The following is a 24,992-nucleotide window of genomic DNA, read 5'->3' on the forward strand; positions in this document are numbered from 1 at the left end:
CACACACACCCCGCCCCCCCCACACACACCTATTCATTCCCAGCTGCACTTCTCAAGAAGGTGCCAGTCAGGGGAACAAAGCAGAAAGCAAGAGGCCATTTCCAGCACACTACTATGCTGAGCAAGTAGTTTTAGTTTTTGTCATTGTCATTTATTTTAAAGTGACCAAAGCTGTTCAGTTATTAACTTTTGAAAACTGGCTCCAGTATGCTCAATAACTTTCTTTTAAGCAACGTTTTATAACAAACCTATCTACTTTTTAATGCTCATGAGCACAATTAGAATTGGGAATATATTAAAATACCAAATCGTAACGATTACTCACCCCTGGTTTTATCATGTAACCCTAAATTACCATCAGAGTCAAAATATTAACAACCTTTACAAAGCAAAACATCTCAAATCTCTCTCAGCATTTTGTCCTAAGCAGATAAAACTAACACACAATCAGCTTCATTAGAATAGAATCTTACGTGTAAAAACAATGGGTGAAGAGATACAGTAGGTCTTTAACATAGCCTTCAGTTAGCTACGGTGCCCTATTTTTGGGTGAAGCATGAATGCGATTTCTAAATTTTCATTTGATAAGAATCCCATTTGTGGGGGAGGTACACAGATAACTAACTAGGTTGCCTGACCCAACCTAAGCCGTTGGCCAATTTTCTGCAGTTCTTGGAGGATGGCTGAAGTGGGTAGCTGAAGTGGCAATATTGCATCTAAACATACTAGGATAGGGATGCCAATTGATTTCTGCCTTATGCACCTGGTGGTGTGGGATGATGATTCGAAGAGTGGGGTATAAGGCTGTAAAAAAAAAAAAAATCAAACTCCTTTAAATTTCATTCCCCTTTTCCATCAATTGTTATGGTCTGTCTAGGATTTCTTGTTCCTCACCCATCCTCTGCCCTCTTGGAACTCCAAAGCATCATGTCTAGAATAAGAACCATAACAGAAAATCCATATTTGTCAGCAGTGACAGGATCTTACTTGGCCAAACAGTCTCTGTTGGTCTGGGGGAGGGCACAGAAGAGGGCTATTACAAGGTGTATGGGTGCTTGTTCAGTGTTTTCCCTAACACTGCGTGCCCTGATTGCAGTTCACCAGGTCTCCTGAGACTGCTTCTTGATATGCCATCTGGTAAACCTTCAATATCTGACCCTTTTTACTCACTGAACTACAGCTGAAGCAAGGTGAAAGAAAATGATGGGTCAGTTCCCATGGCCTCTTCTTGAGCCAAGAACTGCAGGAGGCTTACAGATCAATACATGATGCTTACTGCCGTGTTGTATGTGCTGAAGTTTACAACACAACAGTTTTCGTTGTACGTTCTTTTTCAGAGGGTACTCTCTTATAATGTTTGTCCTGTACTTGTTTTTATTCTGTTGTACAGCATCCCAAGTGTTTTGGCAGATGAAGGGGAAGAAGGGAACACTATATTAATTGCTATAAATTTATGGTACTTCGCCAAATCAAAACACTAACCAGATGGACAAAGTGATTTAGAAGTGGGAAAGTCTAAGGGTGCCTGTAGGAAAGAGAGAACTAGATCAGAATCAAAGCAATACCTGACCTAATGAAGACCACTTGCTTCAATTAATTTAACACAAGGCACCACTGTTAGGATGGTGGACACAGAAGCTCACTCTCTTTTTGCAAACAAGATCAGGAATAGGAAGAAGATTTTCCAAGCCAAACATCTGCAGTTTGATGGGTTTCACTAGTTAACTGTAATGGGAATGGAACTTGTACCTGTATCTACGCTGCTGTCTGTCTGCCCAGTGGGGAATTAAATTTACCGTAATTTAGCTTGTAATAAAAGAAAAAAAATCAGTTAAACATGAAATGGATCTAAGAGGTGTTGCCTTAATCCTGGAATCTGAGTGCATGAGGAAGATACACTGCTTGGCTTCAGTTCAACAGGAGTTAATTTTACTTTTAACAGAGCTGCCTAAAACTCATGATCTCGAAGCAAAACAAACACACAGTCCCCATCCAACCCTTCAACCCCAAACAAACACAAAGTATAATGTGTCAGCTGCTGCAGTCGTCTCCCTGCACTACACTTCCTCCTGTCAATTATCCCTCACTGAGCATCAAATTCACTTCCATCTCACACAAACTTGGTGTTACCTCAGGTTTGTTTTTGTAAATTAATTACATCAGAAATGCTGAAGCAGGACATTGAGGAAACATGGTACATTTGCCAAAGAAACAAGCTGCTCACGGATTAAAGCTTAAAGCACCATTTTTTGGTGGTGTGCCTTTCTGAGGTTTCCCTCTCATATTGTGTCTCACACATCACCTCTGTTCACAAATTTACACTTACCAAGAAAGCCAGCATCCTATACTTCAGTCCAGACATACCAACTTTCCTACCAGGCCTGCCTGACATTTTTATTGGCCTTAATTTTTTAATTCTTCAGCAGAGTTCACTATTGAAAGATGACTGAAACCTACACTGCAGTGAAAGAAAGAGAACTACTAGGGCACCCCAGTTCAGAGTGAAGGCTAACTAGCCTGGCAACTAATGGGCAGTCCATAAGATCCTCTTCCATCCTCATACAAAAATAAAATTAAACAGACCTTTTTTATTGTAACTGATTGCAGTAAACTTGATTTGTGGTAATAGGAAGAACAGCTTTGTTATTTAAAGAGGAGCTTGGAGAATCCATTATAGCCAAATGAAAGACTACATATCCTTAGGTTATGTCGATCTGTCTCTAGCTCTGACATGTCGACAGGGAAAGAAGCCAAGAGCAATCCTGGTAACTTGCTGCTTCATCATCTCTCTCTTGACCTCTGTGCCACCAGATGCATTAGAAACATTTGTCAGTGTCCGTAACGCTGAACACCAATGCTGATTAACAACCAGAAACATGAAACTCAGTCAGAAGAAACACAGATACCACCAATTTCTCTGAGATCATATACCATCCTTACACAACACATACAGGATGAGGTCAGCACACCTGGCAGGCTGCAAACAAATCTGTAATAGACATGAATGAGCATGTTATTCTCAATGGAATAGTATTTCTACTAGCAGGACTCATTGGTCCATGATCCCTTGTAACTAGCACACCAGTGACATCAACCTCTCCTTTTGGATGCACGCCCAGCACAGAAAAGTGGAAAATTCTCTTATGAGCGAGCTTAACTTACATTCCTTTCTTGCGACAGCCTTTACAGTAGCCCTGGCATGTTGCTAGGTACTACCAGCGTCATTATGAGCATAGGGAAATAGATCACCAATAGAGCTGCACAAACGCAGCAGTACTACAATCAGTCGTCTTCTTAGCATATGCACAATGTGCCTCAGGTGGCACGTGACCAGGATTCATCACCGTGATGACAAGAAGATGATGCAGAATGGAGACAAAATTTGTAGCTGAACAGCAGAGGCACCCAAGCTTTGTTCAGCTAAGCACCATGTGTAATTCATGTAAACTGGAGCACTTTAATGCACTAGTGTGGTGTATCGAGCCTATAGTGCTCTCATAGTGCTCCAGCTTGATCTGAGTAGAAGGCCTTTTGGGCCAAAGCACACTGCATCCTAGGACCTGGAGCCTCTACAGATCACAGCAGCACATGAAAAAGGAGAGCAAGCACAGGCTACGCTGTCAAATTTCATAAGCCATATTTCACTCACAGACCATACTGCAATCCCCTACACACTATAACAATTAACAAACTAACCTACCTTACTTACTTTGCTTACTTGATCCAATGTACTATCATTGCCTGCTCTCCTGAAAGAGAGGTCACGAAACAAGACTGACAGCCAAAAGCTGAAGTGACTGCCAAAAATATCTGTTTGCTCAGGCAAAACCTGTCCTCACCACAAACACAGGAGTCCTAAACTTACAGCCATTTGCTTGGAGGACAAGGAAGAAAAGGCATGAGAAAGCGAGAAACTAGAGCTTGCCATAGTAAGAGAAAAGAACAACCTCTGTGCCCTACTTTCTTTGTTCTGCAGGATAAGTTTTACAATGCTGACAACCAGTAGCAACATGTAGTGGCCCCAGGCACTGTACCTGCCTATCAAAGACTTGGATTTTAGCCCTGGAGAAATTGTAACTTCTCAGTTTTTTGGAAGCTATATAGGCCAAGAAGAAAGCAAGGGGAAAGTAATGAATGCTCTAACTTAAAATTACTTTAATACATGGATTGCAAACTGCAAGCCATGAATACAGGGGGGAAAAATCCCGTAATTTATGAGGGCAACCTCACACCCCTGAATTATGAGACTCAACCAACTAGTGCTGCTGCAACAGCAAAGCCTTTCACTGAAGTGGCAGGCACTGGCAGCACTGAGTGGAACGCGGCAGGGAGGCAGATGAGCAATTGAAAAACTGAAGGAGGAAGCACAGCAGCAGAGTCTGAAAAAAGCAGCAGGGAGAAGGAAAGGTAGGAAATTGGGACTTTGGGTGGCAGCAGGCAGGAGAAAGGGCGTCTGGAGAAGCAGCAGAGGAGTTTAGGGGGGCAGTGCAGACATGGATGCAGGTGTCTGGGTACTGCTGAGTCAAATGAGTGTCTGGGCTTTATGACATCATCAGACTCTCTTGATGGAATCACCACCTCATAATTCGCAACAGCCTATTTCATCTGTCTATATGTACAGTAGCTGTTCTGTATTTCCGAAGCTTTCACTTTAAACCAATATTTACCAGACAAAGAGCTGCCAAAACTTAGGCCTGGACTTACTGTTACAGATTTCTTTATGCCAAAAGAGAGCCAGACAGTTTCAACTTCCTCTCCCAACTGGCCAGTCTGAGCTGTTCTAATCTGTCCATTGAAAGCAGGTGTTGTAAAATAAAAGCCAGGAAATAGGGCTTTCTGAACGAACATTTATTTGGTGAGAAATACTCCTGATTTTTGGCAGAGAAATGCCAGAAACCTGAAGCCCAATGTATCGCATGCTTATAGAGGCTATTGCTATTTAAAGGGAAGCTGCAGCTGTCTGTAGCTCTTAATCAAGAATAAAGCCTAAGAATAAATTACTGCTGTTTCAGAGAGACATTTTTCAAATGATGGCAGTTCCTGCTTTCTACTCTATCCCTATAAATACGAAATGGCACGTACAGGGCACTTGCTTGCAAGAAGGGAAACATACAGTTCTCTCTCTTTGTTGGTAGCCTGGTAAATTCCATCTAAAGCCCTGAAGTGGTTAGAATACAGATGCAAAAGGAGTTGAGAAACAAGCACATTCAAAACGTTCAACAGTGTGTCAAAACTTTCCACTGACTTTTCAAGGTCTGTAGAGCTTGCCATTGTCAGAGTACAAAACTGCGCATCTTTCCCAACAATGCAGCAATCCAGTCTCGCGGATCAAGCTGCACTCAAAGTGCCACTGGGCAAGGCCCATTAGCATATTCCTTTCACAATTTGTTTATGCTTCAGGTTTATGCCTCCTCTTCAGGGGGCTGCTGCCGCTGCACAAGTGGGAGGCTGAACACATGCGAAGAAGGTGGCGCTTCAGGGAAAGGGTGTTCCTGGACTTCAGTGATCCCTGCCAGTCAAGTCAGAAAGCAGCGCTGACATCTCCGGAAGGAGCTGTTCATGGAAAGTCCCTGTCGTAGGTTAAGGTGGCAGAAAAAACAACCTACAGTGAGGAGTGAGGGTGAAGTATGGATAAGGGAGGCCCAGCGTGAAGGGACTGGTGAGGGGTAAGGAGTAGGGAAGGGATAGCATAATACTGAAAATGAAACAGCACCGGCTCTAAACTTTAGGGGGTAAGTCCTAAAATCCTTACTCAGACTGACAGAGTGCTCTCTCAGGCAAATTCCCATTGAAGTCAAGCATTAAAAGGCTTGTCACAGCAAAGGACCAGGGATGTTTACTAGCTGGCCACCTCTAGTTTGCTCCAAGTAAAAGCTAAACACAGGGTATCTCTACTTGGCAATAAAACTCCCCCAGCTGGCCCATGTCAACTGACTCAGGCTCCCAGTCTACAGAGCTGTTTAATTACGGTGCAGATGTTCGGACTCAGGGTGAAGCCTGGGCTCTGGGACCCACTCACCAGCTCGAGCCCGAACGTCTACACCACAATTAAATAGCACCATAGCCTGAGTGAGCTGACATGGGCCAGCCACAGGTGTTTAACTGCAGTGTAGACAGAACCAGAGAGAGAAAATGAGGGTATTTAACTTATTGCCACACAGATGATTTAGACGTTTATTTTCCCGTTCCCATAAGCCATACCAGAGGTTTTCGCTCAAGTGCAAATAGGTAAAGACACACCTTTTTTGAGGCAGACAGGGAGATTTACTTGCTGCTTCTTAGGGGGTAGGGGAATATATTTTCAGTGTTTAAACAAAATACATTCTTTCAGCCCATTTGACTACTACCAGGAAAATATTAATTGGAAATTTTATGTTGGAAAATACAAGGTACCAGACACACTGCAGCAAAAAACCTAAACTTTCCCTCGTATTATTGTACTGAATGAAATAACATTCCTGCCTAAGGGACTTTCATGATCTCTCCATTTCTCTCTGCAAAGGCACTGTGTGGACTTAATTTGTGCAAGCAAACTGTAAAGAAATTTGTTTAATCCAAATGAGGGAAAAGGAGGAGGGAAAAGAAGGAAGGGAGGGAGAAAAATGATGCCAATGAAACCGTTTCTAGGTGGATTCAATGTGCTGATCCCAACTCACTGAGTTTTTGCTCTGAAATGTGACTGGTAGTGAAATAATGGGATTATAAGAAACAGAAGAGCTACTGTTCAAAATGTGAAAGGACAGATTGCTCTCAACACACCTCCTAACAAGAGAGCACACCACTGAAATTAATGAGGACAGAGAACAACGATATTTTTAATTAAAACATTTATGTGCTGATATTTCCTAAGAAAATTACCAATCCCTGTTTCATGTATTCTGGTCTCTTTGTTAGAAGGCAGAGCGACTGGCTGATTGCCAAGCTGTTGTAGCACAGTTCTCCAAGCTGAAACAAAGTGTGACCAGATACAAAGTCAGGTGACATTTAAAGTGCTTTCCATCAGTCATCAATGGCTCCTCAAAAGCAACTGCTCCTGGATGCCCAGGTAAAAGCTGTGGCCAGGAGCACTTTCTCTTCATTTGCACCTGACAAGAAGCATACTATTTTTCCTTTCCAACATGAGCCTCGATATCACCTCAGTAGATCACCACAATGTGCTCTAAATGGCACTGCCCTGGGTACTGTTCAGAAACGTAAGGTGTTGCAGAACGGAATCAGACAGAAAGCATATTACACACAGGCTACATTCTCTGTAATGGGTGACAGTTAGCTTCTCGGTGGAGTTTATATGAATGGTCTTGACCTAAAAAGCCCCACGCTGTAGGAGACCTGAACCACTCCCCGCCGCATGCAGTACTAGTGTGTTGCAATCAGTGGAGGAGCTTGAGCAAACATTTCCTGCCAGCACCTCAAAGCGTGGCATGTCAGTACTTTTTTAGTACTGCCATCCTGTGCTGTGTCCTAGCACATCAGCTTGCAAAATAAATCTTTGCAAGAAAACCTTCGAAGTGCGAAAGGAATGTAACCGATACACCCATATCTGCCTGAATTTGACTGGAGTGTCAAATTATGTGTACATGATAATATTGACAAACATCCCGTGGGGAACGAACCCACTGGTATCACTTTCACTTATAATCTAAATATTAAACCACGTTTCCAGTCATATTCTTTTGCCCTACACACACTCACGGACACTTCCAACAACACTCTGTGGACCGTAGTCCTGGGGCAGTAATTGGATTAAAACACAAAAATAAGACCTTAAGGTCATTGACACCATGTGCTACAAATATGGAATGCTGGGAATTTCCAAACTTTTGAAGAAAATCTGGACAGCTATCAGTGAAGCTGAAGTATGGCATGTTGTACTCAAATCCACCGGATGTGGGATTTCATCTTAATTTTTATTATTTAAACATACCTAATTTCGAGAAAATCCAAGCACTTCAAATAAAAGCTACTTGCCCATTCTGGAAGAATCTACACCTATGTTATTAACACCACTATCATCATAAAAGACTGCTGCATGTTCTGAACAAGGTTTTTAAAGGGCAACTTATCAAACATTGGAATTCTCAAAGTTTACTCTCAGACAAGAATATGGGTTATTCTTGGACCCATTAGAACAATGCACAAACCATAAAGCGACATAAAAACATTCAAATTTGTTTCCACATACACTGCACCCTCACAACCTAGAAAACAATCAACACATACTAGAATACTGTGAACATTAGATCATTTGCACAGTTCCCTTCAACATGTCCTCATGGGAATAGTACCATTTATTAATGACTGCAGGAGCATAAGAACAGGAGCATAAGACCAATGCTAGCCCAGTATCCTGTCTTTTGATAGTGGCCAGTGCCAGACGCTTCAGAGGGAAAAGAGGAGAACAGGGCAATTGCAAGTGATCCTTTCCCTGTCACCCAGTCCCAACTTCTGGCTATCAGAGGTTTAGGGATACCCAGAGCATGGAGTTGCATCCTTGACCATGTTGACTAATAGCCATTGGTGGACCTATCCTCCATGAACTAATTCTTTTTTGAACCAAGTTACATTTTTGGCCTTCACGACAACCTATGGCAGCAAGTTCCAAAGGTTGACTGCGTGTTGTGTGAGGAAGTACTTCATTATGCTTTTTAAAAAACCTGCTGCCTATTAATTTCATTGAGTGACCCCTCGTTCTTGTGTTATGTGAAGGGGTAAATAACATTTCCTTATTTACTTTCTCCACACCAGTAATGAGTTTATAGACCTCTATCATATTCCTCCTTTATTGTCTCTTTTCTAACCTGAACAGTCCCAGGCTTTTTAATGTGTCCTCGGATGGAAGCTGTTTCATACTCCTTATAATTTTCGTTACCCTTCTCTGCACCTTTTCCAATTTTAATACATCTTTTTTGAGACAGGGTGACCAGAACTGCATGCAGTATTCAAGGTGTGAGTGTACCACGGATTTATACAGTGGCATTATGATATTTTCCTTTTTATTATCTAACCCTTTCCTAATGGTTTCTAACATTGTTAGCTTTTTTGACTGCCACTGCACATTTAGCAGACATTTTTCTGAGAACCATCCACTATGACTCCAAGATCTTTTTTTTGAGTGGCAAAAGCTAATTTAGAACCCATCATTTTGTATGTGTACTTGGGATTATGATTTCCTATGCACATTACTTTGAAATTCACAGTTGATCAGTGCATTTCATCTGCCATTTCGTTGTCCAGTCACCCAGTTAATGAGATCCCGTTGTAACTCTTCACAGTCAGCTTAAACATCTTGAGTAATTTTGTATTGTCTGCTCACCCCCATTTCCAGATGACTTATGAATATGTTGAACAGCACAAGTCCCAGTACAGATCTTTGGGGGACCTTGCTATTTACCTCTCTCCACTGCGAAAACTGATAATTTATTCCTCCCCTTTGCTTCCTATCATTTAACCAGTTACTAATCCATGAGGAGACCTTCTCTCTTATCCTATGACTGCTTACTTTGCTTAGGAGTCTTTGGTGAGGGACCTTGTCAAAGGCTTTCTGAAAGTCCAAGTACACTATAATTGACTGGATCACTTTTGTCTATATGCTTGTTGACTCTATCAAGGAATTATAATAGACTGTGGGTTCCAGGACTAGCTGCTCCAAGAAGCAGTCATTTTTGGTGTCTAGAAATTTTATTTCTGCATCCCTTACTAAGGTGACATATTCTCAGTCAATATGAGGATAGCTGAAATCCCTCATTATTAATGTGTTTTCTGCCTTTGTAACCTCTCTACTCTCTCTGAGCATTTCACGGTCACTGTCCTGGTCAGGTGGTCAGCAATAATTCCTACTGCCACTCTCTTACTGTTCAAGCATGGAATTTCTATTCTTAGAGAGTCTATAGTACAGTTTGATTTATCTAAGATTTTTACTTTATTTGACTCTACACTTTCTTTCACATATAGTGCCACTCCCCACCAGCACGACCTACTCTGTCATTTCTTTATATGTTGTACCCTAATATTACCATGTTCCATTAATTATCCTCATTCCACTAAGTTTCTGCCACAACTATCAATATCCTCATTTAATGCCACACACTCTAGTTCATCTATCTTAGTATTTACATTTCTAGCATTTGTATACAAGCACTTGTACGTTTTATCTATATTCTGTTTCACAGATTCATAGATATTAAGGTCAGAAGGGACCACCATGATCATCCAGTCTGACCTCCTGCATAATGCAGGCCACAGAATCTCACCCACCCACTCCTACGATAAACCTCTCACCTATGTCTGAGCTACTGAAGTCCTCAAATCATGGTTTAAAGACTTCAAGGAGCAGAGAATCCTCCAACAAGTGCCCCGTGCCCCATGCTACAGAGGAAGGCGAAAAGCCTCCAGGGCCTCTTCCAATCTGCTCTGGAGGAAAATTCCTGTTGCTTGCCTTCATGTGTTGTATTTAAATGGGACTCTTACATTTGACTGTTCCTCACTAGCCTCTACTTGTGTTTTACCAACTTCTTTTCTGTCCTACTTAGTAGGATATACAGTTCCTCCTTGAATAAATTCATCCCTAAGGGATGTCTCCTCCTGAACCGTGTGCTCCTCCACGCCCATCAGCTTTCTCCCAATCATTAGTTTAAAAAATTCTCTACAACCTTTTTAATTTTACATGCCAGCAATCTGGTTCTGCTTTGGTTGTGGTGGAGCCCATCCTTCCTATATAGGCTCCTCCTTTCCCCAAAGGTTCCCCAGTTCCAAATAAACCTAAAACTCTCCTCCCTACACCACTGTCTCATCTATGCATTGAGACTCTGCAGTTCTGCACTGCAGGACCTTAACTGCCTGGCTATTCTTCCCCTTGAAGAGCATATGTAAATGTGACTCTGATTCATGTGGATGGATGTTCATGCGATGAGGGGAGTGAAGAATTTATACAGGAGCTATTTTTAAAATCACATTAAATCTAATACAATGCCCTGCTCAAAATATTGTATTAATTCCAGTTTTCAGTGTAAGTTCAGAAAGGCACCCCACATTTGTGTTCCTCTAATACGATAATGGCCAAACGATTTAAATAAAATGTGTGTGGGTGTGTAACTCCTGAACTGAGGTCTTGGATAATAAACTTTAGTCCTGAGCATTTTTTTTCTTTTTAATCTGCCAAGTAATGAACAGAATTTATTCATTTAGCTATCAAACTGACAGCAGTGTCACTAACTGCAGCACTCTAAATGACACCACTCTGAGGAAAAAGTAACCCAATGTCACTCTTTAGGTGCCTCGCCTCTGCCTCAACAGCATAATTTAAATAATGAAGTGCAACGTCTGGGCTAGTAACTTAACCCAAACTCCTTTTGATGTCAAAGGAGTTACAGGTGCTCAGCAACTTACAATGTGTGCTCAACACCTCATAGGACTTAGGTCCCAACCGAACAGCAAAATATTGAAATCCATTCAAAGGACATAATTACAAACGACCATACTGTAGTTGTTAACTCACATCATTCACTATGTTCTTCTACAGGGAATCCTGGATTATCCTTTATCATAAAGATTTTTCAGAAGCAGCCTGATTGTTTGCAGGTCCCCGGTGCCTTCTCTTTTCCAAATAATGTAAGAAATATCTGAAAAAAACAAAAACAAAAACAGGTGAGGAAGAAAGAGAAAAGAATCCAGACAATTGCCTAACAAATGAACAGCTGATTTCTATAGCTCACTGGACCAAATGCAGTTTAATGAGCTGCTGATATGGAGAATCCACTATAGATTGTGCATCAAACACTGATCCAGAATGTAAAGAGCCCCTCTTGTTACCAACAAGTAAAGCACAGAACAGTTATTCCACAAACTGTCTGATTCTGAAGCTAATTCATAATTAAAACAATTCTAGGATATTTTTGTTACCATGGTGAGAGGGGAAAACACTACTCATTGTTGTTTGATATTAAGCCCCGATTGGATCCACACTGGTGGATTATTATGTTTCCACTGAATCCCATCACTGGGGATTCTGTGGAGCTGTAAGTGTCCACACCCACCAATGATTCTGCAGGATCAGGGCCATTATTTGGAATATGTCACGTGTCTACATCATACTATTCCATTTGCAGCAGCAAACACACTGCACATGTTTGTTGTACTGTGAAATTTTCCACTTGGATGTCATTCAGACCCACCCACAAAGAACACCACACACACACACACACTATAAAGTGACAAAGTGCAGCAGCACTTCGGGAGTATTCAAACCAAAACACACACACACTAAAGCTGTACTTCTGTCCTAATGAGTATTTTCCACACCTGAATTTTTTGATAGTATTTTTTCTTTTTATATGTGACCTGAGCCAGGAACATCTCTTCTTAGGCCAACTCTGACCAACTTTTCTGACCTACTGTACCCTTGATACACATACCTGAGGTTTAAGAACTTGCATAAATGGGTTTGGGGAATATGAAAAACATGCCATTTTAAGTGCCAAACTAGAGTTTCAGCCCCAGGTCTTGCCAAATCCTTTTTCCAAGTGTAAATTATGACACAGAATACAAGTGGAAGATTGTATGACAGACACACATGTATTTGCTAGCAGTTTCTGGTAGGCTAACAGCCATTTTGCACTTCTCAAGAAGAACTGGCAGGGCTCAAACTTTTTATCAGGGTCCAGCAAAACCACCAGGCTGCAGTCCCAAAGAGAACACTGAAAATATGCTTACTGGTCAGCAGGGGCTGACTTGAGCACACCTTCCATCAATTAAAGATTTAGGCGTCCACTTACTTCTGATCATGGGTCTACCTACCTATTCCTAGTTTCATTTTCTCCCACAAAATTGTTTGTGACTCCTTGAAATGGGTGTCTTTAAATAGTTCACATTTCATGCATCTAGATACTGTGCTGATTGACATACTATAAATACTGTAGACAGGCAGACAGATAGACAATCAAATTACACTACTACTTCTCACTGATCTTTAATGCAGAATGTGGACCTGCAAACTAACTCACTACCAAGGAATATTTAACATTAAACAGCTCTCCTTGATTTTAAGAAGAATTTAGAATTTCTTCTTGCCCCAGGTCCCAAACACCACAGAAGAGATGGGCCCCAGCCTTGGATTTCAGGGGTATTTGAAATCCAAATGAAAATCCAGATTCAAGTTACGTAAATGTCTCCTCTGTAATAAGCCAAACCTAAGCCCCACATCTAACAAGTCCCTGGTATGGAATGAGATTTGAGTATAGAATGTACATCAAACACTGATCCAGAATATAAAGAGCCTTTCTAGCTCAGCACCTCTTGTTACCAATATGGAACTTGATTCCTATTTGGAACATGACTCCATTTCTACCTAACAAAAGTTTCTCCTGTTTTTGTGCAGTTGTCTTTTGAATGCAACTTCAGGCTATGCCTTTTTCTCCCAGTGCACCTTCACTAGCAAACTACACATAAGATCTGAAGCCCACTGTAGTCACTGGGAGTCTTTCCATTGACCTCAATGGGCCTTGGGCCCTTTAATTTAACCAGGCTACAGTCACCTGCACAAAGCCTGCTGGTCCCAGAAAAAAATAGATTTATGGTTGCTAAACATGCAGCAATACCGCAGAGTCTGTGATATGTGTTACAGACTCCTGCTTAGTGTCTTTCTCTTTGAAGCAAAGTGCATTTGCCTCCAAATGTTTCCAACCATTTTTATGGTTAAAAGCTTAAGGGCTAGATGGCGCAAATTGCCTTGAGAGCATGTAGGCAGGGATTTTGCCTCAGGGAGGCACAATCCCTTCCCAAATAGCAGTGTTCATCCTTTAGTTGGTGCAGCCTGCTCACCACCGTGCACACCCAACTTCTCCCTGCAGCGCTGTGCACTCACTGGAACATACAGTGGGATCGTAACCCTGAGCGGCTGTCGGTGGGGCAGGCAAGAGCCCAGGGAACTTCCTAATGTGTGCAACCTGCTCCCACATAATCACATAAGGGCCACTCACACTCTGTAACCAACAACCAAGGTCTGCTCTCATTCATTCTGGTCAGAATTTGGAGTAACTCCACTGAAGACAGTACAGTAACCAAGGTCTGATGGTAAATGAGATCAGAATCTGGCCCAAAGAATACTAGAGATCTATAACAAAGCCTGTGATATGAGTGCCTACTTTTCTGAACATAGCGACATTATATGGGAAGTACGGCTGGTGTCTCAGTACCCATCTACACTGCAATATAAACCAAGTTAGGGTACTGTACTACAAGCAATTCATCCTCTGAAACAATCGTAACATGGCTTCAATTTGTAGCATAGACTAAACCTTAACTGTGGCTCCATAACTAGGATAAACTTTTGGATGTGCCAGGGTTCACCCTGGTTACAGAGCATAGTTAGTGTCATGTCTTCACTACAAACTGCAAGTGATTGAGGAAGCTGTATTTATGGCTCCCAGGCACTATAGTAATACAAGTCATAAATAATAATAATATATAGCATAGCCCTGCCCTTAAGAGGAGCGGGGGGGGGGGAGACAGGGTGCACATCAAATGCAGCACTGTAACTGAGAGACCAGCAGACCCCATCAGGAGGAAGAGGAAAGTATATTTTGTTTATGTCTGGACATTAAAGTTGGATCCATGAGGGTCCAAATAAGAAATTAAAATCACAATGTGATGGATGCAGTTACATTAGCAAAACAGAAAATCAGAAATTAGCTCTTTTGCAACATCCTGTATTTATTCCAACCCCTTGAAGAAAAAAGGTAATTCTCTTCAACTTGATCTGAAGGATAGCTAGCAAGAGAGCATCTTTTTGCCCTTCTCTCCCGCAGTTTGTTCATTCACTTTCCTTACGGTCTTGCATCCTATCATTTTGTTTTCCTAATTCACAAATTAGGATAAGTGAATAAAAGTTTTTAAGGGAGGATAATATTGTTCCTGTCTGAGTTGTTTCACTGTTCGCTAGTATCCCTCAACTAATCCTTCAACCCATATAAAACTAATTCATTTCCTCATTTCTTCTCCCTCTGCATGATATAATCTTGGACTTCTGTCCCACCAAGAATGGGAAAGATGAGGCTGTGTCTTCCTGGAACATATGCTATTTCAACTACCTAATGTGTATCATCTGTCATATCAGGAAACACCCTGTAAACTATTTTCAACAGATTTAGGTGATTTTACACAGGGTATAATTTACAATTCAGGTGTGCAAAGGCTCCACTTACTGGAACTGATTCTTATTTACACTAAGTCCCCTTTACAATTGAACTGGCAGTGTAAAGGTTCCTTCAAATTACATTTGCACCCATTTCAAGGCTAGAGCAGTGTAAAGTGACCTTAGTTTGTATAAAATAGGCAGACTGCAGCCTTCTTCCTCTTTGAGGTCCCAATTCTCCCTGGAAGTTGAGGATGCATGGAGCCTGATTCTCCTCTATTGTGCACCTTGTGTAAATGAGCACAATATGGGTGTAAAACTTTTGATTTGGTTGAATTTTGCACCCACTTTGCAGAGGTGTAGATGACTAAACAAGGTGCAAGGCAGTGGAGAATCTAGCCCTCAGCACTTTGCACACCCTAAAGGCCCTAAAACAGAAATGCAGACTGTCTTCCGAGTCCTGTAGTCTCCCTTACAATGTCCATCTTGAACCACATTGATCTGCAGTCCCCACAGGTCACATCCCCTGTATTAGGGGTAAGAGCAGCCACAGGCCACCTTTAACGCCATGGCAGCCTGCTAGGCCATGCTGCCCCCCGCATCTTTTATCTGTCTGAATATTGTTTCCTCCATATGCACACACTCACGGGAGAAAAGTGATGCCGTTGAATGTGAAAACTCTTCAGTGAATAGCCAAATCTCTAGAAAGGGGATAAGGTGCCCAAAGAGTATTGTGACTCATGCACTCGGGGCAGCAGACAATAATAAAGATAAACAGCTCCTCTTTAGTGACCGACATAACTGGTCTGGTCCACCGCATCAACCTTGGAAACCGAAGTCCCAAGGTCCTAAACAGATCTGGGTCTTCTTCAAGATACGTTATCTGTCAGGCTGTAATAGTCTCCCTATTATTCTTCCCTGAAGATACCACAAATGAACCATGAATATTCCTGGTTTCTGCATGGAATTAGCCCATGCAAGCATTATCTTTTGGGGAAGGGGAAGCTGATTCTCAGACCTTTTGCTAGGAAGATACTTTCTGGACTTTTGTGATAGTTTTTAGGCCCAAAGGATATCTGAAAGCCATGGGTCCCATTACTGCTTACATCTAGCGCAGCATTCTGTATCTTCAGCTTCCATCTTGTCTCTGCTGCTCCTCCTCTGCTTCCCACCCCACCCATCATCCTCCAACTACAAAAGTGTAAGTGTTATGGGGCATCTTGTACCCGATAACATGCTTCCTGCCACCTCTTTCTCTTCCGAGTGCTAACAGCTACACTAAGGGCGAAATTAAAGGTTCTCTGCCTGTGGTACCGAGATATCCTGCAGACTTGCTTTTGTTGCACCATGCATGGACACAGGCAAGTAACACAGGACGAGTTGGGCAGCAGCAGCAACGCATTACCATTGCTCTAAACACCACGGTCAGTGGGAGAAAGAGAAGGTGGTTCGTAAATAATTGCACACACTGAATTTTACAAGTAATGAATCTCATCGCAAAGAACCTGGGGAAGAGGTTTCAGGAATTATCACTTGACTGTCTAATCTAACTACTGTTCCTGCCTGCACCTGGTGGCCCTGGAGAGATACTGTCTCAATGCCTATTTACTGTGCATGTAAACAACCAGACATGAACATTCTAATGCTTCATTTTGTTGAGGGAAGGGGTCTCTGGTGGTACCATATTGAAAGCAGGGCTCTTTGGTCAGCAAGGATGATACAGATTTGGCAAAGGGGCCCCTGTTCGGAGGGTAGGGCAACAGAAGGATAGTTTGGAGGAACTAGAATACCAAAACAAAGCAAATGGCTGCCACGTTTTGTACCTTTTAGCACTACGTTCGTATGTCTTCTGTTGATTAATATTTGACTCTCTTATTTAGGTTGTAAGCTCTTCTGGAGAGGGACCATCTCATACTCTGTGTACGTACAGTGCCTAGCACAACAGGACCCTAATTCTAGGCACTACCAGAATACAAATAATAAATAGTACTAGTATTCTTCGTTATTAAAGTATGATTTTGGCACAATGGTCGCAGTGTTCCCAGTAATAATGAATCTGAAATTTTTTTAATAAAGTCTTCAACTACAGAGGGGCAGATGGGCCAGATTTGATTGGTGCTGCAACCTAGTGCATGGGGTCACAACGCCACTCAGGTTTGATGCATCTGTCCCTCTGTAGATGGAGACAGAGGGGTGGACAGGCCAAAATTGACTGGCATTGTGACCCTGTGCACGGGGTTGCAGTGCCCAGAGCGGGGAGCTGGGCTCAGCCCTGCTGGACAGGAACTGCCACTGCCACTGCGGGGTGAGTGCAGGGTGGGCTTAAGCACCAACCCTTCCCCACCCGTAGGCCATGACCTTTCTGTGACTATGGTTCACCCAGCCACCCACCCACCCGGCACCTCTGCCATGAAATTGACTGAAAGTCTGCATGACAAAAATCTTAGCCCTACTATGACATACAAAGGGCCGGGGAGGACAGGGATACCATCCAAATATGCTCAGTGATTTTTCACACACACATTATATATAACATAACATATATAAGTTACACACACACATATACTTTTTATAAACACCCAGTGTTAGCCTTTTGACCTATCAGTTGGCCCATTTTCCATAGATGTAATAGCACAAGTGGCTCATGAGGAGGGGCCTCCAGGAGGATTTGCACTTCATTTAGTGTGTAATGTTTCTTCTTTCTCACACAAAAGTTTTCCGTAAGCACTACTTTATTCCATGCATGTTTTTAACACCGTCATCCCTACAGGTCTACTGAGCAGAATGAATGGGAAAGGGAATGTAAATGGTCTGTAGCAGTTCAGGCTCCTGGCCAGTAATGCAGGACAGATAGCAGCAATAAAAATAACTCTGGAAGCTTCTGTGATATAACAGATTTTTTTTTCTTTTGTGAAATCTATTATGCAAAAATGTGGGTGCAAGCAGGAACTGAGACAATAAGCCTACTGCATATTTGAACAGTTAGAGCAGACTCGTAATTTTTTTATGGATGGCAATCAATTCAAAAGCTAGGTCTTTAATAAACACCTAGACATTTTCTCGTAGACTATAGACTTAGAACTCCTGGAATGTGTGAGTCTTAAAAAGTGGATGGGTCACTAGAACCTCAAGGCTGACATTCCCATTAGGTAATATTACTAGTATCATCAGTCTAGTTCATGTCCATTCACTGGTTTCTTTTACCAAACCAGCCAACCAAATATAAGTGAGTGAGTGAGTGTGTGTGTGTGTAAAAATGCAACCCTACACTTTATTCTCCTCCCTACTTCCACTGTAGCTACAGCTATCCTAATTCTGATGCAACCTGAATGAGTGTGTTGTAAAACAAAGGCACTATTGACTACTTTCTTCAGAATTAATAAGACTACTGTGTTTACAGCAGAGATTTCAATGGTTTCAACACTGAACATTAAATAACAGGAACATCAATTGACTTTTAATCCAGAGATTACCTGTTGAAACATTAACAGCAAACACCTTTTGATGTGGGTTGCTTAATGTGGTGCAAAAGCCAGAAGTGTAATTATACTTTTCCTTTCTATGAACCTAGTGTTTAAAACTGAAGCATTACTACTGGTGTGCATGTGTGTGTGTAAATACTCTACAGCTGACTCTGCACGAATACATACCTCTAGACCTACCAGTGTCCAAAAGTGGCACACAGTGTGGGACTAGGCTTGGCTAGCCAGTCAAATAATTGTCAGTTGACCAATCATCTCATTGCTTATTATCTGACCACGGTCGAATACTGTCAAATATTCCAGTAAGAACGCCCTGACGTAAGTGGTGGGCTACCCTTTTGCTTGCCCATCATAGTGCCATTCATCCATGGCACTATGGAGTTTTGCATTTTTCTGATTTAAAATAACTCTGCAGTTAAGTAACTTGTTTTTTGTAATTAGGTATAAGTATTTAATGAAGGCTTTTTTATTGTTCTAATAAACCAGTGCTTTAAAATACTGGAACTTTTTCTCATTATTTGATTATATTTGACCGGTCAATTGACCAATTATTTTTGGACCTATCAAATACCCAATCCTAAAAATACCCAAAATGAGGGATACGAAAAGTTATTCATACAGAAAACTTAAAATGCTGTGTGATTACTTCTTTTACTCTAACGCATTCTAGAACATTATTTTCATGATTCTTTATTTCCGATGTAAATAAATTTTTTACAATAAAAGGAGAGGACACATTTGTGTGGGACACATACAACTTTGGACAGAAATGCGAAATGTCCAAGAGGTATTTTTTAAATATTATTATTATTATTATTAGCTGTTGTATTGTATTGCAGTAATGCCTAGGAGCCCTAGTCAAGAACTTCATTGTACTAGGAGGTATACAAACACAGAACAAAAAGACAGGCCATGTCCCAAAGAGTTTAAAATTAAGTAGAGCTTATATTGTCAGTATGACACAATAACTATATAAATCAATTGCCACAATTCAAGAAATTATCCCTAGTCAAGTAGGACACGTAAGAACATAGCTGAGTGTTTTCCAGAATAGAGACTGAATTAAGCACGTGCTTAAGTGCTTTACTGAATCTGGGCTGATAAGAATTAGAAGAAGAAGAAGCTGCATGATGCTTTACTGAACAAGAAACGATTTTTGCTCTTTCCTTGAATTTGAGGGATTTATTCTCATTTTAGAGTGTAGAGCATTCACACATGTACAAATCCACACACATCAAGAAGAGAGAATTGTGCTTTCCTTAATTGTTTTGTAGAATAAGCACTCAAAAGTTAATTTCTGTTACCTTTCTCAGGCAAAATAAAAGGCTTTTTACAAAAATTCTATTGCTAAAACAATGAAATTCTCCTGGGAATGACTTCATTATGGAAATGAAGTGACAGCTTCTTTCACCTAGCCAGGCAGAAAGTCTGCATTTATAAAAGAGATTTTGTACACTAAGTACAGTGAGTGGGAGGATATGAAAATGCTATTTTTAATACAGATTTCAGTAGTCCTCCCATACAGGTCCTCTGCATGAACAACAATAATAATAATTAATATCGCCAAAAAAAGAACAGTATGTTAAAGCTGACGGCAGCACTAAAAAAGAAAGAATGGTTAATGTTTTACAAGATTTAAGGACAAACACAAGACTCACTAAAATAAATTGGAGTTTGCCATTGATTTCAAAAGGGGCTTTGTCACTCAGATTATAAAATAGATTTTCAATAAACACATTGTAAATTACTACTGTAAATACCATATAATCTATTACAGTATTGCTGTAATTATTAGTGTCAATGGACACAAATCAGATGTCAAGAATTATAACATTCATAAACCAGTCGGAGAACACTTCAATCTCTCTGGTCACGCGATTACAGACATGAAAGTCGCTATTTTACAACAAAAAAAACTTCAAATCCAGACTCCAGCAAGAAACTGCTGAATTGGAATTCATTTGCAAATTGGATACAATTAACTTAGGCTTGAATAGAGACTGGGAGTGGCTTAGTCATTATGCAAGGTAGCCTATTTCCCCTTGTTTTTTCCTCCTCTCCCCCCCCCCCCCCCACATTCTTATCAAACCCTGGATTTGTGCTGGAAATGGCCCACCTTGATTATCATACACAATGTAAGGAGAATGGTCACTTTGGATAAGCTATTACTAGCAGGAGAGTGAGTTTGTGTGTGTGTGGGAAAAGGGGGGGGGAGTGAGAAAACCTGGATTTGTGCTGGAAATGGCCCAACTTGATTATCATACACATTGTAAGGAGAGTGATCACTTTAGATAAGCTATTACCAGCAGGAGAGTGGGGTGGGAGGAGGTATTTTTTCATGCTTTTTGTGTGTATATAATAAGATCTTCTACAGTTTCCACAGTATGCATCCGATGAAGTGAGCTGTAGCTCACGAAAGCTTATGCTCAAATAAATTGGTTAGTCTCTAAGGTGCCACAAGTACTCCTTTTCTTTTAGTGTCAATATTGTCCTTCATTTCCTTACATAGATTTTTATTTTCAGAAATACTACTTACCGTATATTCTACTGAATATGTTGTTGGCTCAGAGGCCCAGGGTGTCACTCTGTGTTTGAATAAGTACTCATGACAATTCCAAGATTTGGGAAGGAATAAGCCGAAAAGAAAACCAAGGGTTAAATCACAGGTTCTCAAACTTTTAGTATTGGCGACCTCTTTCGCACAACAAGCCTCTTAGTGTGACCCACCCCTTTTAAATTAAAAACACTTTTTTTTATATTTTATATATTTTATATTTTTATATTTTAAATGCTGGAGCAGGGTTGAGGGTGGGACTGGGCTGGTGGGGCTCTGGCTGACTGCTCTCAACCCCCTCATAATAACCTCCAGTTTGAGAACTCCCAGGTTAAACCATGCCCTCAAATTCAATGGGATATGTGTACAGAATGTAGAATTTGGCCTGATCCAAAGCTCACTAATGTCACTGGAAAAACTCTTATCAACTTCAATGAGCTTGGATCAAGCCCTCAGAGTCCATAAATGCTCTCAAAAAGCACTCCTGGTAAATGCACCTATGGAAACTGAGGGCCAAATTCTGCTCTCATTTAGCAAGAGTACAATGCCCAGCGACTTCAAACACACAATTGCCAACCCTCCAGGATTGTCCTGGAGCCTCCAGAAATTAAAGATTAATCTTTTAGTTAAAGATTGTCATGTGACAAAGCTTCCAGGAATACATCCAATCAGAAATGACAATCTTACTTCAACGGGAGTTGCCTGTAATTATTTGAAGGCAGAAGTTGCCCCTTGTTATCATAAGGTTCTTTTTTCAGCCATGCTATTGTCTACAGCAATAATTAGAACATAAACTTTGCATTTAGCACTTAGTAACAATGAATAAGGATTAACAGGCAATATAGGCATAAGATGTGCAAGTATAGCATGGGTGGATCCTGGAGGCAGCTGAGTGTGATCGCATTTAGAATAACCTCACCATTGGAAATCCCCTTATTTCACACTAAATTAGACTAACCTGGGAAAGACTTTCCCTTGTCAATGTTCAGCCACCCTCACACAGAAACTCTTCAGCCTGACACTGACTCATACTGCATATTCAGAAAGGGAAAAAAAAAAAACCCACACACTTACTCTGCATTTTTTCTGCCCCCAGCTGCCTAGGGTACCAAGCCTAATTCAAGCCATTTCCCTTGGGGTTTTAATCTGCTGTGCTGGCAATGTGCAACCCTCATTAGTAATAACATGAACTGTGCATACAACTTTCCACGAACAGTTGACAATCTGTCCCCGCTGAAAAATCATCCACTTAAATATTTAACTATGTTCCCTTTAGGAAGGCTGTACTTAGTTTTTATTAATTTTCAGTATCCTCCCCTTCTCTCTCCCTTTAAAACAATGCTGCACCTTCCTGTGATTCGAGTTTTATTTAATTAAACTTGATTTGCCTTTTTATATAACAACATTTAAGCATATTAAAATACACAATCCAAACTTAATATTTTGACTGACTGCCTGTGCTTGCGTGGGAAATTTGCAGTGGTAAAAGTTAGAAAGCATATAGGATTGCAGTAATTTAGCTCCTGTTTTTGCTCATTAACTCTGCTGCCAAACAAGCTTGCTGCTTGGTCACTTTCTAGTTCGTGGGCAGCAAAAGTTCCTGTGGGCACATCACCCAGGTTTAGCCCTCAATAAAATTTAACAGCAATAATTATTAGCTCTTACGTAGTGGTTTACATATTACAATCACTGTAAAAACATTAACCAACTACTCAATCCTTAAAACCCCGATGAGGCAAATTAATTATTATTAATCATGTCATCCCCATGTCCAAAGGGGATACACTGGAGAGAGGATAATTGACTTGCCCAAAGCCATACAGTGAGAGGTGGGATTAGAACAGAGGAGTTTCAATCTCTCACAGTCCTGTGTTTATCCACTAGACTGCACTACCTTTCTTAAGCCTTATGATTTAGTTATATCTTAAAATATAATGAGCTGGATTATTGTTTTTGCTCCAGGCCCTTTTCACTGCTCAGGGGGCTGGGAGGTGTGTGGCACAGCTCTGGTATATTCCACTGGCATAAAGACTATATGTCAGTGGCATAAGTCAGAGCAGACCCCAGGCGAGGTGCAGGGGGATGGAGTAAATTGGCCTACTGGACCAGGGAGTCATAACCAGCTCCCTGATGTTCTCCCTCCTCCATTCCGTTGCACCAAGCACAGATGCAGGGGAGAATCTGGTCCAGTGGCTTTAGAAAAAAAGGTAACTGACCTTCCGTAACTGTTGTTCTTTGAGATGTGTTGCTCAGGTCCATTCCAAAGTAGCACCTCCACCAGAAAGTTGTTCCCTCAATGGTATTCGTCAGGTCAGCTCCAGTCGCACTCTGGAGTCGCATGCTCATAGCACCCAGAAGAAGGGGCCTGCCGCCCCCTCAGCTCCTTCTTGCCAGCTAACTCCAACAGAGAGGCAGGCAAGGGGCGGAGGGGAAAGGAGAATTGGAATGGACCTGAGTAACACATCTCTAAGAACAACAGTTACAACAGAAGGTCAGTAACTGTTTGTTCTTCTTCAAATGCTTGCTCATGTCCATTCCAAAGTAGGTGACTCCCAAGCAGTTGTGCAGGTGGAAGGTTTGGAGGTCCCTGGCATGCCGATTGTAATACTGCTTGGCCAAAACCCGGGTCATCTCTAGCCTGCTGGGTGATGGCGTAATGAGATGTGAAAGTGTGGACTGACGACCACGTTGCTGCTCTACAGATGTCCTGGATAGAGGAACTTGAGCTGCAAATGCCATTGAAGATGCTTGAGCCCTTGTAGCATGGGCAGGAGGAGCGGGGACCTTTGCCAGGCCGTAACATGTTCAGATACAGGAAGTGAATCCACGATTAAATTCTCTGGGTCGAGACTGGAAGGCCTTCCATTCTGTCTGAAATGGCTACAAACAGCTGAGTAGATTTTTTAAAAGATTTAGTCCTTTTTAAGTAGAAGGCTAGCACATGTCTAATATCCAAAGAGTGGAATCTCTGTTCTTCCCTGTTGGCATGTGGCTTTGGACAGAAGACAGGTAGGAAGATATCCTGGTTACTATGGAATTGCGAGACCACCTTTGGAAGGAAGGCCATATGGCCACAATTGAACCTTGTCCTTAAAGATGATCGTATACGGTCATTCCAAAGTAAGGGCTCAGATCGCAGAGACCCTTCTGGTAGAAGTAATGGTCACCAGGAAGGCCACCTTCCAGGATAGAAGAGCACACTGCCAGCAGTTCAAATGGAGGTCCTGTTAGCCTTGAATACACCAAGTGGAGATCCCAGGGAAGGAGTGGCTGCCGTACTGAGGGTATAACCACTCCAGGCTCTTAAGAAAATGACTACAGATAAAGTTTAAGAAGACAGATTGGCCGTTCATCCATGGGTGAAAAGCCGAGATTGCAGCTAGTTGGACCCTAATAGGGGATACCATTAGGACTTACTGTTTCAAGTGGAGCAAGTAATCTAGAGTGAAAAGTAGTGTTGACTGTGTGGATGAAATACCCTTCTGCGTGGATCAGATTGAGAATCTTTTCCACTTTGCCAGGGAGTGGCTCTAGTGAAGGGTTTTCTGCTCCCTCATGGCACCTCACAAACAGGCCCAGACCAAGCTAGCTCTGCAGGATTCAACCATGCAGCTTCCAGGCCGTGAGATGAAAGGACTAGAGATTAGACTGGAAACAGAGGTAGGCGGATTGGCGTTTCCACCAAGAAGTCTAGGAGGGTGGTGAACCAGTGTTGACATGGCCAAGCTGGGGCTATCAGGATAAGACATCCCTTCTGACCTTCAGCAGAACCTTGTGTATGAGAGGGATGGGAGGGAACGCATAGAAGAGATGGCCCACCCACAGGAGG

At 41.7% G+C, this 24,992-nt stretch overlaps 1 protein-coding gene across 15 annotated transcripts in view; it reads right to left on the reverse strand.

The window, feature by feature from the left end:
- The window catches only part of ATXN1 (ataxin 1), a 279,929-nt gene that overhangs the window by 105,872 nt on the left and 149,065 nt on the right, over positions 1–24,992 (reverse strand). For 14 of the 15 annotated variants that reach the window (XR_012157326.1, XM_073331975.1, XM_073331971.1 and 11 more), the window contains one exon: positions 11,495–11,618. The gene's annotated coding sequence lies outside the window, so the exon portion shown is untranslated. Of the gene's footprint in view, positions 1–6,858; positions 7,012–11,494; positions 11,619–24,992 lie in introns of those variants that run through there. The other variant, XM_073331979.1, reaches the window with a different exon arrangement.

Source organism: Lepidochelys kempii, chromosome 2, assembly GCF_965140265.1.
Source record: "Lepidochelys kempii isolate rLepKem1 chromosome 2, rLepKem1.hap2, whole genome shotgun sequence".
Classification (NCBI taxonomy): Eukaryota; Metazoa; Chordata; order Testudines; family Cheloniidae; genus Lepidochelys; species Lepidochelys kempii.